Genomic DNA, 14,406 nt, shown 5'->3' with positions numbered 1-14,406 from the left:
TTGAAGTAGTAATAATAAAACATTTATTTAATATTTTTTCAAACATATTTTTTTGGTATATATAAAATTTATGAATAAATAACTCATTTATTTGTATTCAAAATACGCACATGTAGAAAATTAAAAAAACCATAGGTGCAATTTTTTCGAATACTTTTTTTCTATAATTTATCATTTTTAAAAAAATCCAAAAATTATTAGGCGTCTGCTAACTTCAGTATCATAAAGAAATGTTGAATGTCCATAATTTGAGGTTATTGAAATGTTTTACCTCTCGCAAAGCCGGGTAAAATTATTCATTGTCGACAAATGAAGATTATCCTGTAACAAAATTAGGAGAATTGAATTTATTAGAAAAAATAAATTTTCATTCATTTAGAATCATTTATCCTATGACCACAAAATACTACTAAATTGTTTATAAAAATAAACTTCTTGTCCAGATAAATGATTTTAAAACGAACGATATACATGATACTGAAGTTAGCAGATATCTAATAATTTTTGGATTTTTTTTTAGACGATAAATAATTAAAAAAAAAATATTTAAAAAAATTGCACCCATAGTTTTTTAAATTTTCTACATGTGTATTTTTTTAGTTTTTTTTTTTTTGTAATTTCTTTGGTGAAAAAAAAAATCCGAAAATTACTAATTATCTGCCAACTTCAGGATCATACGATATACCCACAGAATATTAAGTTTAATAAAAATTGAATAATAATAACTATACTTACACCACCAAATTATTATATTCCACAATCTATGTAGGTTTGTAATGACGAAAGTACAGTTTTTATTTTAAATTTCTTATTTACAATTGTCCGAAAAACGTCATGAATAATAACCTCTATTTCTGCACTACACTGTGGATAAAGATGAACTGATTTATAAATATATATAGTTGAACCACAAATAATACAGACAAAGTAGATGTCATCATTTGTATTTATATATATATATATACACTCATACAAGCATCACATCATGGTTTGTGACAACACTTGTCTTTCATACGTAAACGCTTCAGATGGCATATACTATACCATTTCAGAAAATTTACAATCCAACTATCGTAATTTTTGTAGCTTGTATTGTAAAAACATAGAGGCAGCACTGTAAATTAAAAGGAAGAATAAAAGAATAAATAGCATAATTAAATCTTATTTTTTATTCTTTTACTATTTACGATAGTAACATTGTAATATTTCTTATTGAATTGATTACAATAAACTCTTAATGAAATTACGATAGTGAATAGTAAAAAATCTTTTAAAAACTGTAAATTTTCGTATCATATATTTGAATGTTACAGATAATAAAAGTATAGTCCAGGATTACGATAGTAATATTGGAATTTTTCGTCAAATTTTTTTTCCGTGTACATTCACTCTAACAATAATTTATTAACTGTTAATAAATGTACTTTTATTCCAAAGAAATATTTATTAAATGTAAACAAATATTTATTGGTATTTAATAAATGAAATTATTGCATCCAAACAAATGAATTTATTAATATTTAATAATGTCTTCTATCAGTGTGTTCTTTAAGATATTTGAATTTACTTAATCTTTTATGTACATCAATATTTCTAGTTGACCTGTCATCAGTGTATCAAAGATGTATTCTCATAAGCACTTTTAATAATAACGAGCAACCTGCAGTCACTACGTATGACTGCGCCCAAATATCACTATTAAATTAATAAAATAGCAGAAAAGAAGGATTTCTTGCCGCAAAAAATTTTAAATTGCACCAACAAATTTTATGCATTATCAATAAAATACAAAAATTGTCTTGAAGCGAAAAAAGATTTTTTTGGTCAAGAAATAATTCCTTGCACCAAGTAATTTTTTCTAGTTCTAAATAAATTTTTGTTTTCAATTCATAATGCAAAAAATTTATTGGAATGAGTAAAAATTTTCTTTAGGCGAGTAAAGATTTTTTGTGTCAATGAATCTCTTTTTTTCATATGGACACTTTTCTGGCTTTGAGAAGTTTCCTAAAACCAAAAGGGAGTATAAAAATCTGTCATTTTGGAATAAGTAACGCGATAAGAATAATATATCTATGTATTTAGTGACATTCAGTCATATTTAGTGACAGAATAATTAAAGTATTAATTTATTTACAGAAAATAAATACGGTCGTCTTTTTTCTCGCGTAATTTAAATGTAATTCGAATAATACAGATAAATCTATTTATCTCAATACTTGGCAATTAAAAAGAGTTTAAAGTATGAAAAGGCACAAATTCAAGTCAAGACCTTTCTAACGGTACCAAATTTAATAACATTAACGAATTCTATCATATAGATATGCCGGGAACGAAATTTTCTTTATTGTTTTAATAATATAGATAATTAATTGAAAATAAGAAATGAAAAAAATCAAATTGATAATTTGTAAGTTGAATAAAAATTCATAATAGAAAAAAATTAATTAATATTATAAAATAAAAGTAATGATTAAATATAAAATAAGCGATTGAGGTGTACAGTTTTGGATTTTCCAACATTTTTCAAAATTATAAATTATTTAATCTCAATAATTTGTTTTTCTCAACTTTTCTATGACATCACTGTTGTGCAACACATTTTTACTTGAACTAGATAAACTCTATAATGCTCAATGTCACTCATTATTTAAGATGTTTTCAACTATTTTTCAACAAATCCCGTTTTACCCATCCCAGCTTTATGTATTTCTTCACATTCGACTTTTGATCTCAAACTCGATATTTCCTGATTACTTTTCATCTTGTAAAATTAAAAATCTAGTAATGCGTAATTTTATTTTACAAAGTATTACATTTTAATAGTTTATAAGATAAATTTTACGTCTACAAAAATTTATCAGAAAACAACATTTTTTGTTAGAAATGTCAAAGATCACTATCGTCAATAACTAAAAGTCATGCAGTAATCCGCGGATCAGTCATATAAAAGCTTGCAGAACATCAGAAAAGAACAATTGGTAATAAATAATAATTGCATATATATTTTTAATTATACCTCTGTACTATTGTAATTACTGTAATATTTAAATTGAATAATTGTTTTATTTTTCCGCTTCAGGATATAAAATAAAAAAATGTCGAAAATAATTTTATTATTATCACTTTTCGTATTGATTGGTCTCCATGTTAATGCAGCTGCAGGCTGTAAAGGCAAGTGGGTAAGTAATTATCATAACACAGTGAAAGAAAAAAAAAATTACACGCAAAGAATTTTGAGTAAAAATTGCCCATAAAGTTTGGTACTGTAAGGACATCTAGTCAGTAACTAAACTTTTATTATGTTGTTAGTAGAAATTGCACTTTATTTACATGCTATCGAATAGCATATTTTATAATGTGCATGTGGAAAATTTCGATATTTTCCACATGTCCTCACAGTATTATATTTTTTAGGTAATTTTTACTGAAAATTTCTCTACGTGTAAAAGTAGACATAAAAAATTTTGAAAAACTGATTCAACATTTAATAAATTACAATCGATATTAAATCGCGCACACACTGATAGAAAGATTTCTGAGCATTTGAAAAGATTTCTTAGTACAATTTAAAAAATCATTTCTTTGTATTTAACAAATATTTCTTACTATTTGAGAAATGAGTTCTACTGAAAAATGAAAATTCGATAAAATATAAATTTTTTTAGTGCCATCCATCACAAGGATACAACTGTTGTGCAGGACATTCATGCAGTTCGTATGCTTGGCAAGGTACATGCCAACATGAGGATCAACGTGAAATAGATAGTATGAAGATGGCACCGGGAAAATAATCATAACATACAGTGAAGATTAATAAATGCATTGTATCAATTAATAAAAATCTTTTGTTGACAAACAAAATTTTACTGTACGTGTTTTCATTCTCAAGAGATGTTTCTGATATTCTTTAGATAACCTGTACGAAGTCGCAGTTAATGATTTATTAATTTTTTTTATTATGAATAGTTATTTATATTTTTTTTAACTTCCCGCTAAGAAAATTGAAAATTTTCAAAAATTCGGGAAGTTATTGGTTTTGGTCCGATTCACGAAAATCGAATTTCTAAGAGATTTTAAAGTTTTGAGCTTCTAGGAAGCTATTCTGACTTATTTCAAGATGATGTCTGAGTGTATGTATGTATGTATGTAAAGACCTTTATCTTTTGAACGGATAAACCGATAAAAATTTTATCGATCACCCAGGTAGGAATCGCCAAGGCTGACCATAGGCCGAGCCTTGGCCCTGTTGTCACTTGCCAAGCTTCGGCAGCTAACCATTGGCCCAAGTCTAGGCCGAGACTTGGTCCAATGGTTTCATTAAATTAAGCCGAGCCTTGGGTAGTGACCATTGGCCCGAGCCTTGGCCAGGGCCAGGCCCGATAGTTTAATTTTTGTCAAGCCGAGCCTTGGCAGCTGACCATTGGCCAATGCCTCAGCCTGGGTTAAATTTTTATTTAATATTAAAATTATCAATTTTACATGTATCTATATATATATGTATATAGAAAAGACCAGGGCATAACGGTCTACCGAGTATACGATTAATATCAAGAGTTGAAATTTCCTAAAAAGTAAAATTATTTGATATACAATTATTTTCATTTATTTAGTAATTGCTGTGTACAAAACTTCAGTTAACATGAAATTTTTATTTTTGGCGGGCAAAATGGGGTATCCTTTAAAAAAGTTGAAAAAAAAATTTCTGAACGTTGATCAAATTTCATTAAATTCAAATTTTTTATATGTAATATACATAAAGAAAAATTACATTTCACATCATTGGTGGATATGTAGGCAAAAAAAAAATTTTTTTTTTATGGAGCAGAGAGGCCCTTCTCCAAAAAATGATAATTTTTTTTTTATTAAATTGTTTTCATCATTAAAAATGTATTTCTTTCTCTTGACAATTATTTTTTGTTTTATAATACTCAAAAAAAATTATTTTAGGTGTAATAAATCGTTTCCCCTCGATTAGCTTAATTACTAATTGTTATTGAATAAAAAAAAAACAATTCTATATTTTTTATTTGTCATTTTTGTGAACCCAAAAAACGTGTTTTTTGATTTTTTAGATTACAGATTATTTTGCATTATTTTAAAAATTTTATCAATTAAAAAATAAAATATTATTTTCGAATATTTTTAGTGGCCGAATCAGCCCAAGCTATAGAGAATCAGCCGGAAAATGAATTAAGATATTAAATTTCTTTTAATTTGACGATAAAAATATGAAAGAATCATTTATTCAGAATTTTTGGATGGTCCATTTTGCCCCAGGTGTCATGCGTAGTGTTAAAAATGCGCAAATATATCGGATTTATAGCAATGAGACGAAAAAAAAAATTTTTTTTTTTTTTTTAATATTTCGGGGGTACTCCGTTTTGCCTACCCTACCCTCTTTTGCCCCCCCCCTCCCCCCTTCCCTAGTAGTTCTACTTGATCTTACTCTTAATTTATTCATTTATATCAAATCATAAAATTACAAATTAATAAAAATATGTCATTAGTCTTCAGACAATTTTGTTCATTAAATAAAACTACATTTCACCTTATTTTTACGATTTAATATTTTTGAATCAAATTGTATTTAAATAATAAACAAGCAAAAAAATTCGAACCCCGGTAGCCCCCATATAATTTTATTCGTTATTTCCCATTACTTCAGTTATTAGTTAATCACACTCCAATGTAATGTCGATAAAAGTGTGATCAAACTTTTTTTTAATTATATTCATTAATTTAAATAATAATATTTTAGATCGAGCATTGGGTGAGCCTTAAATTTTTTGCTTCTCGAGGTTTGGCCAAGGCTTGATTTTTTGTTTCCCAAGCCTTGGCCAAGACTCAATTTTTCGTTTCCCAAGACTCGGCCGAGGCTTGATATTTTGTTCCCCAAGGCTTGGGACATGGACATCATCCAAAGCTTGGGCCAATGCTCACCCAATGGTTCAGACAAGGCTTGACCAAGGCTCGGGACTCTGGCATAACGACTGGCCAATGCCTGGTCCGAACTTGGCCAATGGTACCTTCCTACCAGGGTACCTTTTTAATTCCCTCCTCTTTTTCATGCAGCTGTGGACCGACTTGTGCTTCTGTACTGCATCATTACGTGGTGTCCTATATCCGACCTTTTTGCCGTGGGGCTGTAGCGACAAGGGGAAACTACAGAGAAAACCTTTTGCCAGTACAGCTGTCATTTTTTGAAGCGGGTAAAGTTCCAGTGCCCAGGTAGGAAAGAACAACTGGGCAAGGTTTGGACCAAGCCTTGGCCAAGCGTCACTAGGATTATGCAAGGCTTGGCACGTGCCTTGGCTGAGCATTGGGCCAAGGATTGGTCCAAGCCTTGGATGATAGCCATGTCCCCAGCCTTGGGGAACGAAATATCAAGCCTCGGCCGAGTCTTGGGAAACAAAAAATTGAGTCTTGGCCAAGGCTTGGGAAACAAAAAATCAAGCCTCGGCCAAACCTCGGGAAGCAAAAAATTTAAGGCTCACCCAATGCTCGATCTAAAATATTATTATTTAAATTAATAAATATAATTAAAAAAAAGTTTGATCACACTTTTATCGACATTACATTGGAGTGTAATTAACTAATTACTGAATTAATGGGAAATAACGAATAAAATTATTTGGGGGCTACCGGGGTTCGAACTGAGATCCTTCTGATTACTAGGCCGGGACGCTATCCACTGTGCTAAATCTGATGTCCAAATAATCATGATTATTTTGCTTGTTAATTATTTAAATACAATTTAATTCAAAAATATTAAATCGTAAAGATGAGGTGAACTGTAGTTTTATTTAATGAACAAAATTGTCTGATGAGTAATGACATATTTTTATTAGCACACCTAAGGAAGGGGGGGGGGGCAAAAGGGGGTAGGGTAGGCAAAACGGAGTACCCCCAAAATATTAAAAAAAAAAAATGTTTTTTTTCGTCTAATTGCTATAAATCCGATATATTTGCGCATTTTTAGCACTACGCATGACACCTGGGGCAAAATGGACCATCCAAAAATTCTGAATAAATGATTCTTTCATATTTTTATCGTCAAATTAAAAAAAATTTAATATATTAATTCATTTTTTGGCTGATTCTCTATAGCTGTGGCAAATTCGGCCACTAAAAATATTCGAAAATAATATTTTATTTTTTTATTGATAAAATTTTTGAAATAATGCAAAATAATCTGTAGTCTAAAAAATCAAAAAACACGTTTTTTGGGTTCACAATAATGACAAATAAAAAATATAGAATTGTTTTTTTTTATTACATAACAATTAGTAATTAAGCTAATCGAGGGGAAACGATTTATTACACCTAAAAAAATTTTTTTAGAGTATTGTAAAACCAAAAATAATTGTCAAGAGAAAGAAATACATTCTTAATGATGAAAACAATTTAATAAAAAAAAAAATTATCATTTATTGGAGGGGGGCCTCTCTGCCCCACAAAAAAATTTTTTTTTTGCCTTTGTATCCACCAATGATGTGAAATGTAATTTTTCTTTATGTATATTACATATAAAAAATTTGAATTTAATGAAATTTGATCAACTTTCAGAAATTTTTTTTTTCAACTTTTTTAAAGGATACCCCATTTCGCTCGCCGAAAATAAAAATTTCATGTTAACTTAAGTTTTGTACATAGCAATAACTAATTAAATGAAAATTATTGTATATCAAACAATTTTACTTTTTTGAAAATTTCAACTCTTGATATTAATCGTATACTCGGTAGACCGTTATGCCCTGGTCTTCTCTATATACATATATATAGATACATGTAAAGTTGATAATTTTAATATTAACTAAAAATTTAACCCATGCTGAGGCATTGACCAATGGTCAGCTGCCAAGGCTCGGCTTGACAAAAATTAAACTATCGGACCCAGCCTCGGCCAATCCTTGGGCCAATGGTCAGCGGCCAAGGCTCGATTTAACCAAAATTAAAACATAGGGCCTGGCCCTGGCCGAGGCTCGGGCCAATGGTCACCACCCAAGGCTCGGCTTAATTAAACGAAACCATTGGACCAAGCCTCGGCCTAGACTTGGGCCAATGGTTAGCTCCCAAGACTTGGCTTAACGTAATCAAACCATTGGGCCAAGCCCTGGCCGAGGCTTGGGCCAATGGCCAGCTGCCGAAGCTTGGCAAGTGACAACAGGGCCAAGGCTCGGCCTATGGTCAGCCTTGGCGATTCCTACCTGGGCAATAGTATTTTCGAGCTCGAAGAGCTCAAAAATGTACTCACAACACTGTTTTCGAGCTCAAAGAGATATATACCCTTATTAAAAGAAACGATTGAAACGATTAGAAAAAAAAAATTTTAAATACTTTTTAATGCTTTTGAATACTTTGAATACTTTTGAATCGCCCTTCTTATAAGCATTTAACATTGCAAATCGTTTCGAATCGTTTCTTTTAATCAGGTTATATATGTATATATATATATATATATATATATATATATATATATATGTATGTATATTAAAGCCTTGGGCATTCCCAATTTAGCCAATCGAGTCGAATTTATATACGAATCAAATTCACATCTCAACCAAACCAAATTCAATTTTTAAACCAGATCGAATTCATGGATCGGCGACGGGACGATCCTCAGGGCCGAAAGACCTCACACTCTTTGTGTGAAAAATTCTTTCGGCAACCGTTGGGATTCGAACCCACGCCTACTATCTGGTCTTAAAGTATTGACCCTTAATTTAAAACATGAATAACTTGTGTTTAAAAAAATCGCATTAGAACGTGAAACACATAGATCGTTACATTAAAGTCTCTTTTACTCCTATCCAAAATTTCATGAACCTAAAAAATTTTTTAACCGAGATATAAACAATTGAAAGTTAAAAAACGTGGTTTTTGAGGGGTATAAATTCAAGCGCCAACTTTGATTGTTTATAACTTCGTAAATAATTGTCCTGTGGCTACGCTGATTTTTTTTGTGGATAGTGGATTCTTTCCGAATAGAATTCACGAAAAAACAATTTTTTTTATTATAAATTATTGCTATAATTTATAATTTATCGTCACGGACTATCTTGGGATCTAATTAAGATACGAATTAGATTCAAATTTGTATTTACATAGAAAGTGATATTGAGTATTTTACGTGAGCGATGACTGATGCTGATCGCGATTCTTCTGAATTATAAGCTTTTTTAGTTTTCACGCAGGTGTTTATGACCGCAGTTAACCCTGAGAGCTTACCATAATGGTCTATTGTCATCATTTTTGTTAAAAACGTCCGAGCCATAAAAGTTTGGTTTCTATACCTGCGAGACTCAAAATTTTTACTTATTTTTGTTTGTTTACCATAGGCGCCGATAGCAAAAATACAAATTCCATATACTAAATTTTCTAGTACATAACTTGTTGAGAAAACTTATTTGAAAATTTCAAATATTTATTTCTATATACTATATAATTTATTTTATTGAGCTTTATTAACTAAAAAAAAGTTTCATGTACTCGGCGTTTTAATTCATTATTTATTTAATTAAATAAATTTTATAGACTCATTTTCATTACTTTAAATTTTAATGTTATCAAAAAATTATTATCAATGTAGTACATCAAAAATATTTTTTAATGTACTAAGAAAAAAATTTCAACTACAAAACTAACGTAAATTTTAAATATATTAAAAAAAAATAAAGTCTCGAAATCTAAAATCTACAGGGAGAAAAAAATATTTGTCACAAAATACCAAGATATACTTATAAATGTAAAGGTAGTATTTTTGTGAAAAATGATCGTATCGAAAAATCAAGAAAAGCAAATTAAAGCTTGAAATCTCAAGTTCAAAGATCTTCCAGCAAAATAATTTTTTGAGCTACGGTTTTTGTGGAATCATAAGAAAAAGGTCAAGACAAAATTTTTCCAAATTTTTTAGTTTTGTTTTTTAGGTCTACGGGGCCGGGAAAATTTTTTTCGGAAAAACTACTCTCTAAATCTGAAACAGTGAAAACCACTGAAAAGTAGTGTATATACACTGTTTCACAGTTATAAGTATACCAAGTGGTATACTTATAACTGTGAAACAGTGAAAAATCACTGTTTCAGATTTAGAGAGTAATTCATGGCTCATTTAGGAAATTAAATCAGCTACAATTTGCTTTTCGTTGTTTCTCTGTACGACAGTTTGCTGCTGAGATATCAACCTTCAAATGAAAAAGGATCCTTTTGTCTTTGATTATCGATATCTCAGCAACTAATGGTCACACAGTAATTTGAAGGACAGTTTAAGAAACTTGAATAAATTCCCTACAAGCTCCATTTTCGATTTTTCAAAAAAAAAAAATTTTTTTTTATCCTTAGCATCAATTTGAAAAACCCACAAAAAATGGCCATATTCTGGTTTTTTAGTCAACTGATCGCTACTTTGCAAATATTGATGGAAATTTTGCCAGGTGATTTTACAGTTTAATGTACCCCCAAGAACCCTGGAAATTTTCAGATTGATCCATTAAAGCGTTTGTCCGGTCCGATCGCTCAAAGTTTTGCAAAACAATTATAGGAACAAGTTTTGTTCATTAAATTGTGTAATCGTTATTAAAATGAAAAAATTAATTTTCTTCGGATTTTCCTTCATTTTTGCGTTAGTTATTCAATAAATGTAAGGTCAAGAGAAAAAAAACAAATTTTTCCAAAAAACGAAAGAAAAAAAAAACCCGAGTAAAACGTAAAAAAAAAAGAAGTAAAAAAATTCTTGTTTTATCTCGTTTTTGGAAAAAGTTTTTCGACGATTAGTTGCTGAGATATCGATAATCAAAGACAAAAGGATCCTTTTTCATTGGAAGGCTGATCTCTCAGCAGCAAACTGTCGTACAGAGAAACAACGAAAAGCAAATTGTAGCTGATTTAATTTCCTGAACGAGCCATGAATTGGTTTTTCCGAAAAAAATTTTCCCGGCCACGTAGACCTAAGAAACAAAACTAAAAAATTTGGAAAAATTTTGTCTCGACCTTTTTCTTATGATTCCACAAAAACCGTAGCTCAAAAAATTATTTTGCTGGAAGATCTTTGAACTAGAGATTTCAAGCTTTAATTTGCTTTTTTTGATTTTTCGATACGATCATTTTTTACAAATAAACAGCCTTCCAAAAATCACTAAAAAATTTATAAAAGTTTCTTGTTCCTTTAATTTTTTGGATAAGTGTATATTATGCTCTCTCTCTTTCTCTCTCTCTCTCTATACACTTTTTTTTCTACTTAATAAATCATTTTGAATTCTCGAAACCTATTATTTTATAAATGGATAGAATATTTCGAAATATTTGAACGGCATCGATCTATAACAAATGTAATATAACTTTTAATAATGTTATAACTTATAACAATATATTATTTCAAAAATTCCTCAAACTATTTGCTAAATTTTCTGACCATAGTTCTTACACTGGACAATACAACGAAATACAGTTTCCCAGGTATATTTCAGTGACTACGCTGATGGGCTAAGGATCACTTACAAAAGGTTTTTAAGCCTATGACCATCATAAACACCTGCGTGAAAACTAAAAAAGCTTGTAATTCAGAAGAATCGCGATCAGCATCAGTCATCGCTCACGTAAAATACTCAATATCACTTTCTATGTAAATACAAATTTGAATCTAATTCGTATCTTAATTAGATCCCAAGATAGTCCGTGACGATAAATTATAAATTATAGCAATAATTTATAAAAAAAAAAAATTGTTTTTCCGTAAATTCTATTCGGAAAGAATCTACTATCCACAAAAAAATCAGCGCAGCCACAGGACAATTATTTACGAAGTTATAAACAATCAAAGTTGGCGCTTGAATTTATACCCCTCAAAAATCACGTTTTTTAACTTTCAATTGTTTATATCTCGGTTAAAAAATTTTTTAGGTTCATGAAATTTTGGATAGGAGTAAAAGAGACTTTAATGTAACGATCTATGTGTTTCACGTTCTAATGCGATTTTTTTAAACACAAGTTATTCATGTTTTAAATTAAGGGTCAATACTTTATGACCAGATAGTAGTCAGTGATCAAGTTCGAGAGGCCTAGGTCTTACGCTTTAGACCGCTCGGCCATGCTCACCGGTATACAGTCGGGTAAGAATTACCTCCCCTGAGGCGACCTCTACTGAGATAAACTGATATCACACATCAATGCCCTTGATCAATAATGATGGTAAATATACTTATAATGGCGGTAAAAATCTTAAATTCAAAAATTATAATTACTCGGCAATTATCTTTTTCTTTAAATCAATTAAACGATTCACTTTCAAACTTAAAAATATACTAAAAAGTTCATCAATATATTGAAAAAAAGTCAACTTGAGTAGAACAATTTATGATTTTTTTTAAATATATGTACGTTGAATAATCATTTTTTAGGGATAACTTAGTTTTTGAAATTATGACTAACTTAATCTATTAAATATTATTCCATTTTAAGTTGAAAATTAAATTATTTATGAAATACACTAATGCAAAAAATTAAAGGAGCAGAAAAATTGTATAAATTTTTTAGTGATTTTTGGAAGGCTGTAACTTGATGAAAAATGATCGTATCGAGATTTAAAAAAAAGCATTTTACAGCTTGAAATCTCTAGTTTATGTGGATTTTTTTCAAAAATTTTTAAAAGCTCCGGTTCTTGCGTAAACATGAAAAATGCCACGAGACGAAAAATTTCTAAATTTTTTTTTTTTTTTTGAAGAGCCCACGGACCGCAGAAAAATTCTTTCAACTAAACGAACATATAGCTCGTTTAGCAAATTAATTCAGCTTCAATTTGGTCAGAAATGATTGTTAAATAATTTGAAAGTTTTTAGCGCGGGACACTTAAAGTCATCTAATCAGTTATAATTTTCTTATGTTCAATTAAATCTTTTATCCATAACTTTTTTTTAAAACCTTTCACATAAATATATTTATGATTAAGAGTTACATATTAATCATTTACTTCTTCTAGTTTATAATATAATGTATTTCCAGCATAATTCCACTTAATCCCATGATAATTATATGTGACCCAGGTTGATATTAATTTAATAATAATTTCTAGTTGTAGGGTGGCTTAAATAATGTGGATTTTGACTCTTCAACTTCATCAATTTGATGCTAAATTGTAACTGTTGCAAGTTCGGTCACGAAAAACTGATTGTCGATACCTTTGAACCCCTGGGCATCCAGTATCATTTTCATTTTGATAACTCGTATCTCGATAATAGTAAAAAAAAAACTAAAGTATATTAAAAAGAGTTCAGCTAAACTATTTTTTATTATCCCTCACCACACTAATTTTCGATTAATTTTATGGGTTTAAAAAATTTACACAGTAGGGGAGACCGGGGTGCTTTGGCCCCCTGGAGTACGGAGGCCCCCCTCAAAAATTACGTAAAAAATTTCTTCTGATTTCCGTCAAACTACGACCCCTACAATGTTTTTATCACATTTTAAGTCAATATGTGATATGTGGGGTAAAATGGACCATCCGACAAAAAAAATTATAACGAAAAAAATTTTTTTTTGCATTCGCCGTCAAGTTGTCACCACTCGATAATGTTTTTATCATATTTTAGGCCAATATGAGATATGTGGGGTAAAATGGACCACCCGAAAAAAAAAATTGTAACGAAAAAATTATTTTTTTTTCATTTTCCGTCAAGTTAATTTTTTCGTTACAATTTTTTTTTAAGTGATCCATTTTGCTCTACATATCACATATTGACCTAAAATATAATAAAATCATTATAAAGGTCATAACTTGACGGAAAATAACAAAAAAAATCATTTTTTCATTATAATTCTTTTTTTCGAGTGGTCCATTTTACCCCATTTATCACATATTCACCTAAAATATGATAAAAACATTGTAGTGGTCATAACTTGACGGGAAATAATAAAATTTTTTTTTTTATAATTTTTTGGGGAAGGGACCTTCGTGCCCCAGAAAAAAAAAATTATTTCTTTTTTTTACAAAATTTCGACTGATTCTTCCGAAATAGACGGAATATAAACGAATCTGATGGTCAAAAGCCACGACAAGAAAAAACCGGCTTAAGGGGGCATTCGTACCCCGGTCTCCCCTATTCTTTTGTTCAATTTTTTTAACTGCGTAATGGAATGTTCCATAAAATTTATTTTAAAACAATGATTCATCCAGTTCCTTTGTCAAAGCTTTTAACTGCTTAGTAGATGACGACATACTTTTTGTCACGACATCTGCAATTTAGATTATATTTGAGCGTTCTAGGGAATTTTCGTTATCTCCTAGGGTATTTTAGTTTTTCTTAGGGAATTCTAGCAACTTTCTAGGGGATTTTGGTAATATTGGTATTTTTTAGCACTAGAATTGACGAGCAATTGACGAGTCATTTGTCGCCTATAAAAACACGTGTTGAGAAC

At 29.8% G+C, this 14,406-nt stretch overlaps 2 long non-coding RNA genes across 2 annotated transcripts; one reads left to right on the top strand and one right to left on the bottom strand.

The window, feature by feature from the left end:
• Window positions 1-1,313, bottom strand: LOC130665107 (uncharacterized). Its single transcript, XR_008989511.1, has 2 exons — window positions 736-1,313; window positions 1-321 (listed from the first exon to the last, which is right to left on the bottom strand). It is a non-coding gene; the product is annotated as an uncharacterized LOC130665107 (long non-coding RNA).
• Window positions 1,314-2,984: 1,671 nt separating this feature from the next.
• Window positions 2,985-3,861, top strand: LOC130665159 (uncharacterized). The gene is made up of 2 exons (XR_008989516.1): window positions 2,985-3,179; window positions 3,666-3,861. It is a non-coding gene; the product is annotated as an uncharacterized LOC130665159 (long non-coding RNA).
• Window positions 3,862-14,406: the final 10,545 nt, after the last annotated feature.

This window comes from Microplitis mediator, chromosome 3 (assembly GCF_029852145.1).
Source record: "Microplitis mediator isolate UGA2020A chromosome 3, iyMicMedi2.1, whole genome shotgun sequence".
NCBI lineage: Eukaryota > Metazoa > Arthropoda > Insecta > Hymenoptera > Braconidae > Microplitis > Microplitis mediator.
This window is presented reverse-complemented; position numbering and strand designations above follow the sequence as displayed.